Raw genomic sequence first — 12,072 nt, forward strand, 5'->3', positions numbered from 1 at the left:
CATTCATTCACTTGATTGCATTCAGGTTTCTGTTCATTTACCTTTTCAATGGTGGCAACTGGCAGTTGTTAATCCTGCAGGTTTATGTATGAACTATTATATTCATTATTGCTGGTCCAAGTCTGGCCTGTCTGCTGCGAGCTGACTTCTACGTATATGAGTGTTTATGTTTGTTCATGTGTGTATAGAACTTTTTCTTCCAACATCCTGCCGGGGGCAGGGGAATGACTTTTTTTTTTTTAGTGACAGGGTCTCGCTCTGTCGCCCAGGCTGGAGTGCAGTGGCAGGATCATAGCTCACTGTAACGTTGGACCTCTGGTCTCAAGTGATCCTCCCACTTCGGCCTCCCAAATCTCTGAGATTACATGTGTAAGTCACCATGCCTGGCCAAAAATTACTTTTTTTCTTTTTCTTTTTTTTGGGGAGACAGAGTCTTGCTCTGTTGCCCAGGCTGGAGTGCAGTGGTGAGATCTCGGCTTACTGCAGCCTTCACCCTGGGTTCAAGCAATTCTCATGCCTCAGCCTCCCGAGTAGCTGGAACTACACGTGCTAACCCCCACACTCAGCTAATTTTTGTATTTTTAGCAGAGACGGGTTTCGTTATGTTGGCCAGGCTGGTCTCGAACTCTTGACCTCAAGTGATCCGGCCACCTTGGTCTCCCAAAGTGCTGGGATTACCACGAGCCACGGTGGCTCATGGCCCAAAAATGAGAGTTAAATGCCTAGAAGCACTACTGCCTGCAGTAAGTCTAATGCACCTTACTACTTAAGAGTCTAGGAATCCTGGCAAGATCCCCAGATCTACTGTGCTGTTGTCCAGAGCAAGCATGAGCAGCTGAGCCTCAGAGAGAGCTTACAGTCTACCAGGCTAAATCCTGTCAGCAGGAATGCCAAAGGCCAGACCCATGAGAATCTCCAGAGGAAGAACAGCTTTGTTTTCATAGTAATCTGCAGTCTCTTAAGTGGGGTGTATATGTTTTTGGTTTTGAGATGGAAGAAGAGCTTTTTGTTCTGCTAAAAGTTGCCATATAGGAGAAAAACTTTGAGTTTTAACACAAAACAAAACCTCAGTAAATAGAAGGAGATCTGAAGTTCTAAGTGACAGTTTTCTAGGATTGGTGAAAACAGTACTTCAGAATTTCTCTCTAATGTATTGGAGTGATCAAGACACTTTCACAGTATTATACCTGTTGTCCGTTCAGCTGTATATTGTTATAGGGTGTTTGGAAAGTGGCAGAGATGCTACTATGACAAGTCAATGAACTCTTGTCTATCAAGACCATTGTGTTTTTGAAGGAAAATTGAGACTTTCCTAGCTTTCAATTGTATGTCGTCAATTACCTCAGCCAGTCAAAGTCCAAGGTCCCCCATTTGGAAGTGATTGGACTCTGTGGTTGGTGTAGGCATGGTCTTTTCAGGGACTGAATCTAGCTGTCATCACCATTATATGGTAGCCACTAGCGGTTTCATATTTACTGTGTTCAAGGCATTGTGCTAGCACTTTTATGTTAATTTAGTTACCTGCATTAGCAGTTCTGCAAAATCTTGTGAAGAAATGAAGAAAATGTTAGAGCTTTAACAGCTTTTGCCAGAATTTTTTGAGAGGATTGCTTTACTTGGGAAAATAACTTTGATAAGTGCTTAGGGTAGCGAATGAGTCTCCATCCCCAGACTTGGTTGGCTAGTCCAGAGGCTTCAGAGGAAAGGAAGCTCCTCAGCTTCATAGAAGTAGAAAAACTGGAGCTAGTTTAGGAGAGGAGGAGCTTAGAAGAAGAGGGAAGAGGCAGGGAGACAAAGTGGGTGAATTTACGCACAGTCACGGCCTTCTACGATACGTTTCAAACTCGTGACCACAAATTACTCAGTGTCAGTAAAACTCTGGAAATGCCAGGTTTAAGTGCTGTATTTGGGGAAACTGGCAGTTTGGTGTCTGGCATCATTTCATGCAGAGTAGAGAAAGCACCTGAGCACACAGGAGGCCAGAGTCTGAAAAGACCAGGAGAGAGTCAGTTCCTGAGAATCTGCTCACATCTTAGGAAAATATGTCTTACCCCTGGCCATGGGATTGGGGATTCAGAGCAGTCTTGTGAAAATAGCAAGGGCAAGTGGACCCTAGATAGCATGTAAGTTACAATTAGTATTATTATCTCCATTTTACTGATGGATAAACTGTAAAATTGGAGGAGATGCATTTTCCCAAAGATCACATAGGAATTCAAACACACGTTTCTTTCAAATACTGGGTTTTTTACTTAGCCATATTGTTTCTTTTGTTTCCTAGTGCCTTCCTTTCCTATGCTTTTTAAAACATTTTAAGGTCATGTATCTGAAACCTTGTACCTACTGATAGGAATTTTGGTGAATAGACTGTCCTTTTATATTGAATTTGACTTTGAGACCCAGCATGTTGCTAGCATTTTGACAAAAGATGTCCCTTTGACCTCCGTCTAAGACTTGGTAAATCAGAGCCCTCTAGTGATGTCACAAAATCAGAATCTCCACAGAGCTTTCAGAAAATGGATTGCTTATTAGCAACTAGTTCTCCTCATGGTTTTAACTTGGCTTCCCTTTTGTCCCTTCTGCTGTTCTTGGTGCCAGCTCCAGAATTGATGTCCTGTTCTTTGTTTTGGGCATCTTGTTTGTTTGTTTTTCCACCAGGGCATCTTTTTACTAAGGCCCTTTATAAGCCAAGACTCACTTCTCTTGCAGGCCCAAAGAGTTCTCCCTCCCTAGTAGTGGTCTTCTTTTAGAGAAATTTCCGTCCGGAGTGGGGAGACAGGAATCCCTTCCCCTTTTCTCCAGTAAATTTATTTTTTAAAATTCAGTTGTCAAAAGGGCGATCAGCGATAGATAGTTGGTAAGATTGTTTGACGCTTAGGTAGAACTTGGCTGTTTTACCTATCATCATAAATTAAAATATGGGCGTAGTTACTTTTTCTCAGGCCTAATAGTAGCATAATCAAACTGAGAGTCTTGTGATTCTCTCCCCAACATCAGCAGTCTATATATAGTAGGCAGCTACACTTTTCTTAACTTCTGGTTTTCAGTGTGAGGGATGTATCTTGTTCTAAGCTTACTGGCAGAGAGGAGATAACCAATGCCCTGAACCCCAGGAAGCATGTTCTTTCTGGCTGCCCTTTTCCCAGTCCCTTTCCTCTGTTCTCCCTACCCATCACCATTCTATCACCACAGAGTTAGAATAGAAAACAATTTTTTTTCTCTTTTCCTTTTTTGTGAAAGGGTCTCACTCTGTCGCCCAGACCAGAGTGCAGTCGCGTGATCACAGCTCACCGCAGCTTCTACCTCCTGGGCTCAAGTGATTCTACCACCTCTGCCCCCCACAAGTACCTGGAGCTATAGGTGCACACTACCACACCAGGCTAATTTTTGTAGTTTTTGTAGAGATGAGGTTTCTCCATGTTACCCAGGCTGGTCCTGAACTCCTGAGCTCAAGCGATCTGCCTGCCTTGGCCTCCCAAAGTGCTGAGATTACAGGTGTGAGCCACCAAGCGCAGCTCAGAAAAAATTTTGACCACAACTGTATATATAATAATCATCTATCAGTTGTGAAAGTAGGGTTGTTTCCCTACATACAGTATTCATAAGCACATCATTGCCATCATCTGGGATTTGTTATCTGTCGTTGTGGGGTTCAGAGAGTCTCCAGAGGCTCTTTACATTGAGTTTATCCACTTGTTTGGACATCTTCCACCCAGCTCATCAACAGAGTTGCTAAGGAGGAATGCCATGATTTTCAGCTCCTTGCCCTTTCCCAACTTAAGAAGAATGCTAAAATAAAATAAAATAATAAAATGTCAAAAGATAGACAGCAGGTTCAAGAAGGAAAAGCCACATTACTTCTTTCCTCCGGACAATTCCTGTGCGATTATGTCTGAATTTATAAATTCCCACTGAGTATGGGAGATAATGTAAAATAGCTTGAATGTTCTTGGTGTGTCAGAAACAGGTTTTGTGAGGACCTTAAGAGCCAGAAAGGATGGATATATGGGGACAGATAAAAGGATGGAAGGTAACTTAACTTTATAATGAGATGATTCTTTCAGGGACCTTGTTTTTGCCACTGAGATTGTAGGTTCTGTATTAGGCTTGTGTGTAGTGACAGGGTGGCAGAGCTCCATGTTACCAAATTGAATTCACATGAGCCTGACTGGTTTAAAAAAAGTCTGTCAAGAGAAGACTTAAGTAGAAGTAATACAGACCCCAAACAGCCTTAACATTTGACTCACGTACAAGAGAGCAGTAATATGTACTTGTCCATTTGATTAGAAGGTGATCACTTCATGTTTTTTTTCCCTTTCACTTTGTTTGGATTACGTCTCATCCTAGAGTCTTTATGCCTTTGTTCTTCAACCTTCTTTAATCTCACTTACCAGAAACATCCTTTCATTTTTAAAAGATATTTCCTAAAATTCACTTTTCCAAGCAATTTCAGCACTAGATAGAATATGGTACAATTAGTAATAATATGATATTCATCAAAGCCAAACAGTTTTCAGTGTTTTTGCATGGTCTAGCACTATCCCATTTGCATAGCTGTTTACTTACATGCGTTATGTGATTTTCTGCCAGGAGTCACGCCCTAAACAGTGAACCTTTGAGAATTGTGATCTAGCAGAAATCTCTCTCGTGTGTGTGGGTTTGTGGGTGTGTGTGTGTGTGATTTTTTTTAATTGATCGTGATTTATGTAATCTTGGCTATAGATTATATAATCAATTATACTCTGCCCAGATAAGCACATAAAAATGTGGCATTTTTCTACACAGCGCTGGTAAATTTAAGAAAAATAAGCTCTTTCAAATACCTTGAGCATCTTAAAGGAAAGATACTAAATACAAACAGTCACTAAAATTTTAAACATCTTTAGCCCTATAAAAGTTTTTTTTTCTTAAAGAATTTGACATACTTTTTTAGTCCTTTCTCCAAATAGCATTGATACATCTAATCATGAGAAAATTCATGATTAAGGATTCTAGAGGTTTAGTCTGTACTTTGTATTTTTATTAAATATCTCACTTGTTTTTCACTGATTTTCTGTTTGACTCATTTTAAATTATTAAACTTCAGAACTGGATGATCCAGGCTTATTTTATGCCTCATTTATCAGGACAAGTGGTCTCATTGTAACACAAAAATCAGTCTGTTTGGAATTGTGGAGAATACTTGCTGAAAGGGTGTGTTATCTGACATGGTAATTATGCATCATTGGCCTTTAAGGTGTTGTTCATTTTTCATGTGGGCGGACTGAGGCCCAGAGTAGTTAGGATGACTTTTCACAGATAATTGCAAGTATGTGAAAGACTCTGGATCAAATTCCAGGGAGCCAATTCTTGGCCTCTGTGGCTTAAACCTTTTTACTGGTTGTGTATATTTCATTGGATGGCACAGCACCACCCTGAAGTTTACATCTTAATATAATGAAACTCAGCAGCCAAATAATTTAGATGAAATCATTGAAATAAAGATGAAAAGAAAAGATAAAAAACACATGACATAGAAACTAAAGACCATTATACACGCATAATCATTTTAAGTATTTTCATTTTTCAGCGACTCTTCCTAAAAGGCTTTTTCATCTATTCTTACCCAGCTTTTAAAATCCTTATAAGTTCCTGTCAATCTGTATCAGAGTGTCCCTAATTACAGGATATAGCTCTTGTAAAATGTAGCCTGACTATCCATTAAGAAAGAGAAATGTCTGGTAGCATAAAAATGAAAGCATGTTTGCTGTAGTTACATTCTGTTAACTGAAAAAAATCACAGGATCTATAAATTTAGAAAAAGAGAGCTTTATTTCTTATAAAGGGCTACAGCTTGCAAGGTGGAAATAGCAAGGCCAAGTGGACCCTAGGCATATAAGTTACAGTAAGTATTATTATCCCCATTTTACTGATAGATAAACTAAAATTGGAGGAGACACATTTTCCCCAAAGATCACATAGGAATTCAAGCACATGTCTCTTTCAAATACTGGATTTTTTACTTAGCCATACTGTTTCTTTTGATTCCTAATGCCTTCTTTTCCTACACTTTTTAAAACAACATTATAGGGTCATGTATCCGAAACCTTGTGCCTGTTGATAGGACTTTTGATGAAAGCCTGGGAAAGGCTATTCCTAGTCTATTCAAAGGCTGGGAAACATGGCCTCCAGCCAAAGCCCAGAGACAGGCACTGTGAAGGAGGGTTTGGGGTAAGAGCATTATTGCTGACCTGATTGACTAAACATACATATTCAACAGGTTACAGGAGGAGCTATGAATATTCATGAAGATGGTCCTGATGCATGAGTATTAAACATTCATGTTATGTAATACCCATGTTCACCTTGCAGGGAAGACTTGACATTTAAATATTACAGTTAGAACCTGTACATCAAAAGGTCTTTTCGGGACACAGCACGCAAATGTGCCATCTTTGTAAAACCCACTAGAACCAGTCCGTGGTTGGTGGTCTTCTTATCAGGAGAAAGTTACTGAAATCACTTTCTTGTCCAATCAAAGCTGTAGTTATGGCTGGTGGAACCAGAGTTCAGTAAGTCAGCATCTGGTAGAACTGCAAATTGTTTTAAAAACAATACTGTGTATCCCAAGGCCAGTGCTTTTTTAGCTGCTAAAGAAAAAGAAAAACCTTTTGGCAGTTAGAACATAGTTTATCCTTTAAGTTTAGGGGGTATGACTTAACCCTTGCCTGGCATGGCCTTAGGTCCTGTTTACTACAGTTTGTTCTCTCAGTCTTACGATACCTATTTTAACATTAATGCTGGAAGGTTGTGTCTAAACTGCGAAAAGGACGGGTATAATGAAATGCACCTGGCCGGGCGCAGTGGCTCATGGCTATAATCCCGGCACTTTGGGAGGCTGAGGTGGGCGGATCACGAGGTCAGGAGATTGAGACTATCCTGGCCAACATGGTGAAACTAAGAAATAAAAATAAAAAAATTAGCTGGGCGTGGTGGTGCGCATCTGTAGTCTCAGCTACTTGGGAGGCTGAGGCAGGAGAATTGCTTGAACCCTGGAGGCGGAGGTTGCATTGAGCTGAGATCGTGCCACTGCACTCCAGCCTGGCGACAGAGCAAGACTGTGTCTCAAAAAAAAAAAGGTGCACTTGACCCCTTGTCATGTCATGACCAAAAACTCAGTTAAGGTTTTCTGGGGTCCCATTTGTCAAGAGGGGGTCCATTTCGTCAGTGGGGAGCTTAGGATTTTTAGTTTACATTTCTCAGTGAGCACCTGAATTTCTTCCTGAGAGTTTTTTAAAGTCTTTATGAAATATATGACAGTGTTCCCGTTTTCTCCCAGTGTTTTGTTTTCTCATGCTACATAGGAAAGTTGCTTCCCTTAAATGTGCTGAGTAATTTTTCTTTTTATATTAAAAATGGAAAGAATAATTTTCCATCTGGCTGAAAATGTGGAATTCATGAAGGCTTTCTCAGCATCAGAACTAGATGAGCCCAGAGTTCATTCAAGCCTTTATTTAATATACTAAATCACTCCTGATACCAATCTTTTATGGAGAGAGAGACTTTTAAACCATGAGATATCAAAAGAACTCACTGTCACAAGAACAGCAAAGGGCAAGTCCTCTGCCGTGATTCATTCACCTCCTACCAGGCTTCTCTAATTTGATATGAGATTTGGGCGGGACAAAAATCCAAACCATATCATTTCAGCTTGCATCAATGACTTGGGCCATCAGTGCAACAAGGCAGGTGCTCACAATTGGTTCTGATGGAAACGCAGAACTCTTGGGTGCTTAGGAGAAAGGGCCTGCAGCTTGTTAGAATTCACCCTTGCAGTAAGTGCTAATGAGTATGATTTGTGAGGCAGAGAGCAGTTCAAGGATTTACTCATGGCAATTTGGTTCTTTGTTTCCACCTCCTATAAATTCTGCAGTTCTTCCTTCCATGGTAGATCATTGTCATGTAGGGTATTGTACTTGGTTCTCCTTGAATTGGGCTGTCTTCAAGATTGCTCCTTAAGCCCAGCTGGTTGAAAAAGGAAACTGGTTTCAGATTGTGCTGATGTGCAAACTGCATTAATCAATGACTTAAAGTGACTGCTGGTGGCAAACAACAGACGCTCTTAACCAATTAAGATATTTAGGAAAGGATATTAGGCTTTTGTTAAAATAGTCACTAATCAACTGAAATGTGTTAAGAGGAGCCAAGAAACAGCTAGGAGTTCCGCTTAAATGTAATAAAAGTGTTTGAGTCCTCCCCTTTCAAATTGCATGCCCAAGGCAAAAAATATGCTGACACAGAAAGAAGTGGCAAGTGTAATTTGGTACAGTTAGCCTGTCAGATCCATGCGTGTCTACATAAAACCTAGAAAAATGTCATGCTTGCTTCTTTGGCCAGAAAAGGGAAGGGAGTTTAATTCCTTTATAGAACAGTTTCAACAGGGCTGGAGAATATTACCAGCTTAGATGTCTTTGGAAATGGGAGAAAATTTAACTTGTTTTTAGAGGTTCCTTATGGACAGTTGCAGAAAAATCTTCAGTTAATAGTTATAGTTAAAGGCCCATTTTCGTTTTCCTCTGTCAGATTAAGTTACTGAAATCTGTAGTTATCTGTTCGTGTCTCTCAGTGGTAATGAGGCTCAGCCATAACACTCAGGATAATTACTGTATTTCATGGTAGCCATTTGAAGTCAGGAGCCATTGCTCATATAAAACCTACTTTTTTACAATTCCCTTGCTCTTGGAATCCAATAGTGTTTTCTTGGGGCATTGAGAGTAAGATATGCTAAGTTTTCATACTTATTCTGTGATAGAAACATCTAGTTTCTCTCTTGTGTCTGTGGTAAATCTCTACAGGTCTCTTAGATAAATTGCACTTATTAATTCTACTTTTTAAAATAGCTTTATTGAAGTAAAATCTTCTACTATAAAATATACTGGTAAGTATAATTTGATGATCTTTTGTAAATTATAGAGTTGTAAAATCATCACCACAGTTCAAAGAACATTTCTCTCACACCCAAAAATTCCTGGGACCTGTTCATAGTCAGTTTGGGTCTGGAGTGCACACAGGTGGTGGGAGGTTGCAAGGCTCCCACCTTGATGCCGGCCTACATGACTTGTTCTGATAATCTTGAGTTATTGCCCCATCTGTTGAATGGGCTGGTGCCATCTTGGGCTTGACGAATTGTAAATTACCTGCAGCCTTCAAGTAATTGCCCGGTGGTGGAACATTCTATAGATACCTGGATTGTCTCTGGAACTTCTAAGCAAACATAATTAGATAAGCTAGCAATGCAATGGAGTGTCTGGTGGAAAGGAGGAGAGTAAAGGTTGTTAATTTCATAACTAAAAAGTTAATACAAAGGGCCTCAGAAGGAAGAGTTTAAGAAAAAAAGACTAAAAAATAGAGTACTCGGATACACTCCAACTTTGTTCTTTTCTAAAAATGTTTTAACTACTCTGTCATTTGCATTTCCCATGGAAACTTTAGCATCAGCTTTTCTTTTCTTTTTTTTTTTTTGAGACAAAGTCTCACTCTGTCACCCAGGCTGGAGCGCAGTGGTGCGATCCTGGCTCACTGTAGTCTCCACCTCCTGGGTTCAAGTGATTCTCATGCCTCAGCCTCCTGAGTAGCTGGGATTACAGGCATGAGCCACTACGCCTGGCTAATTTTTGTATTTTTTTAGTAGAGACAGGGTTTCGCCATGTTGACCAGGCTAGTTGAACTCCTGACCTGAGATGATCCACCTGCCTTGGCCTCCAAGTTTTGGGATTACATGTGTGAGCTGCCGTGCCTGGCCTAGCTTTTCAATTTATATGAAAAAGCCGACTGGTATTTTGGTAGGGATTTTATTGAGTCTATAGAAGAGTTAAGGGAAAATTGCCATTTTAATAATACTGAGTTATCCATGAACATGGAATAGTTACTCATTTATTTAGATCTTATTTTTTCTCCATAATGTTTTATAGTTTTTAGTGTAGAAGCTATACAGCTCTTTTATTAAATTTATTGCCAAGTATTCTTTTTGATGATGTTGTGAATGGAATTGTTTTTTAGGTTTGTCTATTTCTTTTTCATTATATCAATATACTTGATATAATAAAATAAGTATATTTTTGGATTATTTGTTGCTGGTATATAGAAATGAAATTATTTATTTATTGATCTTATATCTTGTAACCTTATTAAACATTAGTTCTTGTGGTTTTTTAAATATACTTCTTAGGATTCTCTACATACAGGATCATATTGTCTGCAAATAAAGAAAGCTTTACTTCTTCTTTTATAACTTGTAAGTTTTTCTTTCTTTCTTTCTTTCTTTTTAAATTATTGTACTGGCTGGAACTTCTGGCACAGTGTTGAATAGAAATGAGTGAGCATCCTTGCCCTGTTCCTGATCTTAAGGAAAAAACTTTGTCTTTCACTATTAGTATGATGTTAGTTGTAAGTTTTACCTTGATTTCCTTTGTCAGCTTGAGAAAGTTTCCTTCTATTTCTAATTGGTTGAAAGTTTTTATTATGAATGGATGTTGAGTTTTGTTAGATGCATTTTCTGCCTCTATTGAGATGACTCTGATTTTTATTCTTCTGCTAATATATTAATTGACTTATAGTTGTTAAATCAACCTTTCATTCCAACTATAAAATCCAGTCATTCTATAAAATCCTTTTTATATGTACTGAATTCATTTAGCTAATGCTACAGTTTGAATAATGTCGCCGAAAGTTTATGTGTTGGAAACTTAATCCCCATATTAACAGTGTTGAGAGGTAGGACCTTTAAGAAGTGATTAGGTCATGGAGGCATCATTCTCATGAAAGGATTCAGGCCATTATCACTAGAGTGGGTTAGTTATAAAAAGGATGAGTTCGGCCTGATTTCTTCTCTGTCTCTGGCTTGCTTCTGCCTTCTGATGTGGGGTGGCCTCCTCCAGCTGCTGGTGCCATGCTCTTAGACTTCCCAGCCTCCAGAAGTGTGAGCTAAATAAATATCTGTTCTTTATAAATTACCCAGTCTTGGGTATTCTGTTATAGCAGCACAAAATAGACTAAGACGGCTAATATTTTGTTGGGAAATTGTTTGTAGTTTTCTTGTTTTGTGTGATGTCTTTGTCTGGTTTTGGTAACAGGAAAATACTGGGCTCATAGAATGAGTTAGGAAGTTTCCTTCTCTTCAAGATTTCTATCATTTATTCTTTACATATTTCATGTAATTTACCAATGAAGCCATCTGAGTTCTTTGTGGGGAGCTTTTGTTTTGTTTTGTTTTTTGAATTTTGGGATTGTTTCATTTGAAGGTCACCTTAATGCTCTTAAATTCACAAATATGCTAATTTAAATACCAAATCCTATTTATCTAAAACACACATTGCAAACATACAAATATCTCTTCTCTTCACATGTCAGTGCCCATTCATGTCATGGTTTGGAAATGGGGACAGTAGATTCCCCTTAAGCTGCAAGTCAGCATATGTTTCTTTATAGTTAACTTTAGCAGTTTATACAAAATAGTAATTAACAGTAATCTTCTTTACTTGTTAACTCAAAAGAAAATACCTTCCAAACTGCATTTTGTTTAAGTTTCTGTACTAAAATATAGAAAAACTACACAAATATTGAAAAGTTTAAAATTCTTTAATTTTTTTATTCCTGTTATCACTACCACAATTTACAGGGCAATATACTTGATATAATGAAAAAGAAATAGACAAACCTACAATAGATAAAAGAGCTCAGGAATGTACGTCTAATTGACACTATATTGCATTCATTAATAGCTGCACTTTTGCAAACTGTGGCTATGACAGTCCTGCACAAGAAGGGTTTTCTGTTTAAGCTGCAATAACTTTTCTGACTATGGATCATCATTCCTTCTGTGGCAGATTTTTACAGTTCCTCTAATGCATTTGGGATGACTATCTCAAATAACCTGCAACTTTTCTGACAACTCCTTGTTCTTTCTCCTGCTAAGAATTTTAGCCCCTCTCTGCTGTTTTTAGAACCTTCTGCTACCATATCCATCACATCTACCACCAGATCCATAACCACCACCCATAGGAACTCCCCAAGCTTCTTCCACCAAAACTGCAC

At 38.8% G+C, this 12,072-nt stretch overlaps 1 protein-coding gene across 1 annotated transcript in view; it reads left to right on the forward strand.

Annotated features, from left to right (window-relative positions):
• The window catches only part of XRCC5 (X-ray repair cross complementing 5), a 97,337-nt gene that overhangs the window by 54,181 nt on the left and 31,084 nt on the right, over positions 1-12,072 (forward strand). The gene's annotated exons all lie outside the window — the stretch shown is intronic.

The sequence above is a fragment of the Nomascus leucogenys genome, chromosome 22a (assembly GCF_006542625.1).
Source record: "Nomascus leucogenys isolate Asia chromosome 22a, Asia_NLE_v1, whole genome shotgun sequence".
Lineage (NCBI taxonomy): Eukaryota > Metazoa > Chordata > Mammalia > Primates > Hylobatidae > Nomascus > Nomascus leucogenys.